This window comes from Acinonyx jubatus, chromosome C2, assembly GCF_027475565.1.
Source record: "Acinonyx jubatus isolate Ajub_Pintada_27869175 chromosome C2, VMU_Ajub_asm_v1.0, whole genome shotgun sequence".
Taxonomy (NCBI): Eukaryota; Metazoa; Chordata; class Mammalia; order Carnivora; family Felidae; genus Acinonyx; species Acinonyx jubatus.
In genome coordinates this window covers 2,196,710-2,203,138 of record NC_069384.1, presented here as the reverse complement: position 1 = coordinate 2,203,138, position 6,429 = coordinate 2,196,710, and positions in this window count along the sequence as shown.

Below are 6,429 nucleotides of genomic sequence, written 5' to 3'. Positions count from 1 at the left end.
AGTTTAAAATCAAGATGGGTGATGCCTCCAGCTTTGTTCTTCAAGATTGCTTTGGCTGTTTGGGGTCCTTTGTGGTTCCATACACATTTTAGGTCATTTTCTCTGTTTCTGTGAAAGAGGCCGTCGGAGTTTTGCTAGAGATTACTTTGAGCCTGTAGGTTGCTTTGGGCAATACAGACATTATAACTTACATAGTTCTAAGTTTTTTAAATGGAAATTGTCTTTGTTGCTTTTTCCTCCTTTTATTTAGCGTAGTTTCGTTTTTTAACAGAGATGCCAGAGTGAAAATCATCACAGAGCCAGGAGCAGTTACCGCCTGGCCCAGGATCGCGCCTGAACCCCTGACCCGTCCACACTGTTCCTGCTCCCAGAAGGGGCTGGGGGCTCCATGGAGGGACGGTGTGCTCACTGTTGGGCCCAGCCAGCAGGAGGAGCACCCTGGCGGGCAGGAGCAGCGGTGAGGCAGAGGCTCACGGAAGGTTCTGCCCACGGTGGGAGGACAAGGTGGGAGGATGTGGCCCAGGATGCCCCCACAGCAGGTGCCTTCCTTTCAGTCTTGGGGTCCCCGTGTGCCCCGTGGTGGCTGTCTGGAGCGGGGAACAGAGAGAGGACACACTGCTGGAATGGAAACAGGCCTCAGAGGTGCTGGCCTCTTGGTGACTGGCTCAGTCCCTAAGGCCGCCACCAAGATCAGACCCTGAGGTGCACAGGCTCACTCTGCTGGCCACGGGTGCCAGGCCTGGGTGGACCTCCGGACACCTGTTCTCACCCAGGGAAACCCCAGGAAGCCTAGGATCCCACATATGGAAGGTTCCACGTGGGAGCAAAGGGCAGGACCTAACTCAGGCCTCCTCCAGCTCCACGGGAATTACTCGCTGAGCCCGAACCTCTCCAGCCCCGGCCGTGCACCCAGCATCCTCTGTGCCCCGTGAGGGGTGGTTCTGAAGCTTCCCGGGTGAGCCCCAGCCCCGCCCAACCCAGACCAGGCCGCCTGCTACCCCTGCCTTTCCATGGCCAGGGCACCCACAGCTTTGGTGCCCACTGACACTCTTGTTGGGAGCCCCTCCACCCTCCGAGCCACAGGGGCTATGGGATTAGGCCCCGCTTGGCCGGATGGTGACTCTCAGATGGCCGCTGACGCCCTCTTCCGGCCTGGCAGGGTCACCCGCCGCTTGATCCTCAGTGGGTTCAGATGCTTTGGGGCCTGGGGGCCTCCAGCAGACTCCAGGTGGCCCCCGGCCCAGCTGGGTCTGGGGGTGGATCCCACCCCGGTTCCAGGGCGCCGACCAGGTTTGACACTTGGATCCTGGCAACGGTGAGAGACGCCCCCACCCCACACCAGCCTTCACGCTGTCCTGTGCTTCTGCGGTGGCCTTGGGAGTAGCAGGAGGGGCTCGGGGCCCCATGCCAGGCAACCGGAGGGGAACCTCGGGCGAATGAAGCCGAGAGAGGGGGGCCTGGCATGAGACTCACCTGATTCACCTGTTGGCTGGGGGGGGGAGGGAGGGGGGCAGGTGGCAGCAGGAGTCCCCTGAAGCAGCGTCTGGGAAGCAACAGGGTGTGAGTGTCCAACTTTTTCTCCAGATGTCAGTGGGGAACTCCTGGCTGTCTGCAGATCATTCAGAAGGAGGGGACACAGAAACGGCCCCTGGGTACGGGAGCTCGCAGACTTCACACCTCCCTAGACGGCAAGTGGGGTTGGGGGGCGGGGGAGAGGCTGAGCCCAGTCACTACCCGACGCTCTGGAGCTGATTTCCCGGAGCTCTGTGAACACAATTTCACGTGTAGTGCTTTTAAATGCACTGTGAGGGGAACATTCTCTGCTAAGTACTTTTGGGCAGATGGAGGGCTTGGCACGTCTCCCGCAGGACTTCTGAGAGACTTTATACATTGCAGGGAGTCACGAATCCCCAGGCAGAGGACAGGCACAAGCATGTCCTGGGCCAATCTGGCCACCAGACCTTGTTCCCAAGGCTCCATGTGACCATATTTCCGCAAGCAGGGAAAAGCTGCTGGCCGCTGGCCCCAGGCTGGGCACGGTGGCCACAGGGACGAACAACTGTGGGTTCAGAGCTTCAGTGACGGATGCGCGTAGGGGAGAGAAGGCGGCCCGGACAACTTAGAGCTGGCCGGGCCCCGTGGGCTCCTGCTGCACACCGACGACCCCAGACAAGGCCACTCTGTGACCGGGAGTGAAAGACGCAAGATGCCCTTCCAAGCTGTGTGTAAGCGTAAGCACACGCCACCCGCAAAAGTGACCAGACATCCCCCTCTCCTGGCTGAAGTGTGGATTCCACTGGCCACCCCCCAGCCCCCGCCTCCGGATGAGGTTCCTAAAGACAGCCAGCCCCAGAACCGCGCCCCTTCTCAACAGCACCCCATCCGGGGCTGCCGCGGGGGGTGGGGGCCTTGGGAATGGGGCTGCCGGGCGACTGGGGGGGACACGCGCCACGATGACACATCCACTCACTCTGCTAACCTGCGTTATGCAGAGGCAGCGTCCTTACGGCACATTTACGGGCATTAAGTGCGAGGCGCCTGTTACCTGTGCACAGGCGATGTATCTGCACCGTCCAGTGTTCAGGAATCCCGAAGGGGACCTCGGAATCCCAGTGCCACGTGCTGGTCCTGGGTTCGCTGGGCTGTGGATCCACCGTCAAGAAAATTAAGGGGACGCCTGGGTGTCTCAGGCGGTTGAGCATCTGACTTCGGCTCCGGTCATGATCTCGCAGTCCGTGAGTTCGAGCCCCGCGTCGGGCTCCGTGCTGACAGCTCAGGGCCTGGAGCCTGTTTCCGATTCTATGTCTCCCTCTCTCTCTGCCCCTCCCCACTCATGCTCTGTCTCTCTCTCTCAAGAAAAAAATAAAACGTTAAAAAAAATATTTAAAGAAATTAAATCCAGGAAAATGGTCTACCTTTCTATTTCTTTCTTCTTTTTATTTTATTTAATTTTTTATTTGAGAGACTGTGTGTGTGTGTGTGTGTGTGTGCGCGCGCGCGTGCACAAGGAAGGGGCAGAGGGACAGAGAATCTTAAGCAGGCTCCACACTCAGCACGGAGCCCAGCTTGGGGCTCAATCCCACGACCCTGGGACCATGACCTGAGCTGAAATCAAGGGTCAGACCCTCAACCAGCTGAGCCACCCAGGGGCCCCTCTTGCTGCTTTTTAAATAAAGTGGGTGCTGCACGTTTCTTATCTTTATTTCTAATTATTTGGTGTTTTGATTGGTCTTGTGAATATTTTCCATTACCTTTTTTCCTCTATCTTTTACAGAAAAATGAATATAGATGCATATTACAAAGCTCCAGCCATACTGAAGTATACTGATTGCACAGTGAACCCCACCCCACCAGTGACCCAGGGCTCACATGGGCTAGGGATCCTTCCAGATGCAGAAGCGTCCTTCCTTCTTCTGTGTTCTCCACAATCATCAGTCGCCCCGCACACGCTGGGTCACCACGCACAGCAGTTAGTTAATGCTCACGGGCAGGTGCTCACGCCCTGTCTCCCCTGCCGGCTTGTCCAGCGTCTGTGGAGAGCTCTGTCTGGCCGCTAACCTGCTTCTGTTGAGGGACACTTTGGTGGTTTCCAGCCCTTCCTCCTCATAATCAGCAGGGGCCTCCCCTGCAACCGTGAAGCAGGTCACATCTGTCCTTTGTTCTCCGCAGACTCGGCAGGACAGAGGCAGGTAGGGACGGGCCAGCTCCCGCCATGTGCTTTGGGAGTGATGTCCCTGGGGGACACTGGTCTCAGTGTGTCCACAACCGCCGTGGCTCAGGGTCCCCGCCACCAGACACCCGGCAGGGCCAGTGAGTGGCCAGGGTCTGCCCTGGGGGGCGGGGGTGAGGGGAGGCTGGGATGCTGGTTCAGGGGTGCCTGCTGGAGGCCCTTTGACCCGAAACGCTGACTGTGTTTTCCCGTTCATGCTGTGGAGCACCCTGCCCCCCTCCTTCCAGAAGGGTTCCACTCTCCCCAGCACCGGGCCACAAGCACTTCCTGGGCTGGCTCCCCATCCCCCGTACCTGGCCGGGTGGGAGGCTCATCCCCTTATCCTCTCGGTGAGCACGGCGTGGCCCTGCTCCGGGACGGGCCCTGGCAGAGGCCGGGAGGGCGGGAGCCGGTGGCCAGGAGGGCAGGGGCCCGAGGACGGGGGTGGGGGGCGAGGGGAGGTTAGGCTGAGCCGGGGCTCAGAGGAAGGGCCATGAAGGCTGCCCGGGGCGGCCAGCAGGGAAGGCGAGTCTTGGCAAAGGGGAATCTTCACGTGAGAGACCATGACCCCCACTGGGTCAGGATGACACGTTTCTCCGGGGCCTCTGTGCCGGCTCCACTGGCCCCATCTGCCGTCAGGGCTCAGGCATCACTTCCCATCTGAGTCCACATCAGTGGTCCTGCCCCCCGCCGCGTGGGGCTGTCCATGGGAAGCCCCTGCCGAGACCCCAGCTGCCCCAACGTGCTTCCCCCTTTATTCAGCTCCCAGCGTGTCTCCTTCTGGGCTTTTCTGTGGTGCCAGCCGTTTGTGGTGTGCTTTCCATCCCCCAGGAGTGAGGGCTCTGGGTACACACCCGCGGCTGACCGGGTCCACGTCCAGGGGCGAGGCTCAGAGCTGGGGTCCTTTTGATGCCCCACCGCCCACCCCTCGGCTCTGGGTAGAAGGCCTGGCAGAGGAGAGGCCGCCGAGGCCCGGGGCCACACGGGAAGGTCCTGCGCCGCCACTGGCCTGGCACAGGGAAGGTGCCGAGGGGACGGGGGGGGGGGCTCTGCTCGTTAAACCCTTGGAAACCCACACCCACGCTGGGTTCCCTCCAGGGGCTGAGGGGAGGCAACGCCCACGAAGATGGCGGGCCTCAAAGCGGTGGGCTCCTGCTCCCGGTGTGTTCGCTGGACGCCCAAGCTTGACCTTGGTCCTGGGAGTGGAACGCTGGGGAGGGGTGGAGGTGGTGGGGGGCTGTGAGTGGGGAGCCACAGAGAGAACTCCCCACTCGGACCCCCCCCCCCCACCCAGGCACCCCTACTCAGGATCTTTGTTCAGAGTTGTCTGCTCAGGCTGCTTCACTTCTGTAGACACTGGCCCCGCCTGCCCGGACCCCTTTGTCTCTTCTGTCCTGCTCTGTTTTCCTCCTCTGCAGCCACCACCCCCCGATGCATGTGGGTCACTTGTTTATAGTCTCCTGCCAGAGTAGGAGCTTCCTGGGCAGGGAGTTTGGTCAGTTTTGCTCTCCTGGAACACTGCCTGGCACAGAGCAGGTGTTAAAGAAATGCTTCTTCACGCTGCACGCGCACCTGGCTCACCTGGGGTCTGCAGCAGGGAGCACGCTTGTGTCCCCCCACCGATGCCTCTTGCTCGAAAATGGAAGTGAAGAAAGCTTAGAACCTTCTGTCAAAGCAAACACCACCTGGGCAGCCACGCACAGGATGGACGAGTGTGTATTTAATACATGCTTTTAAAATAGCAATGTTGGGGCACCTGGGTGGCTCGGCCGGTTAAGTGTCCGACTTCGGCTCAGGTCATGATCTCGAGGTTCATGAGTTCGAGCCCCACATCAGGCTCTGTGCTGACAGCTCGGAACCTGGATCCTGCTCCAGATTCTGTGTTTCCTTCTCTCACTGCCCCCCTCCACTTGCATTCTGTCTCTCTCAAAAATAAATAAACATTAAAAAAAATTTTAATGCTTCAGTGAACAATTACAAACACGTGAGAAACAAATGGAAAAATAGCAAGTTTCAGTCGAGAAAAAGTCTCGACAAGAAACAGAAGATACAAAGAAGAGACCAGTGAAAATGCAATGAAAATATAATAGCTACATATATAACAACCAAATAACTAAAAATTTAAAAAAAATGTATAACTCCATGGAGGGATTGGAGGAAAGAATCGGCGAACTGGAAGACAGAACAGAGGTACCCAGTCTGAACAACACAGACGCAATACACTGAGGAGAGTGAATGGAGCCCAAGGGACCTGGGTGACTCCAACACAGGATTCATCATCGCCACCCCAGAAGGAGGAGAGAAAGAGCACGGGCCTGAAAAGTGCTTGAAGAAACGATGTCTGGAAAGGTCTCAAATTTTGGCAAAAGTCAAAAAAGCCCTAGAGATTCAGGAAGCTGAACAAATCCCAAATAGGACAAACCCAAAGAAATTCACACCGAGACACATCACAGTAAAACTTGTGAAAACTGAAAATGAGGAAGTCTTGAAAGCAGTGAGGTCTGACGTCATACCTATAATAGGAAAAACAGTTCAAATGACACCAAATTTCAGAACCATTTTTCAGGCGTTGAGAAAGGAGAACTACTAACCCAGAGTTCTGTATCCGGCGACAAGTTCCTTCAGAAATGAAGGAGGAGCCAAGACGTTCTCCGATAAAGGAAAACGAAAAGGATTTGTCACCAGCAGACTGACCCTAAAAGAATACCCAAACAGGAAAA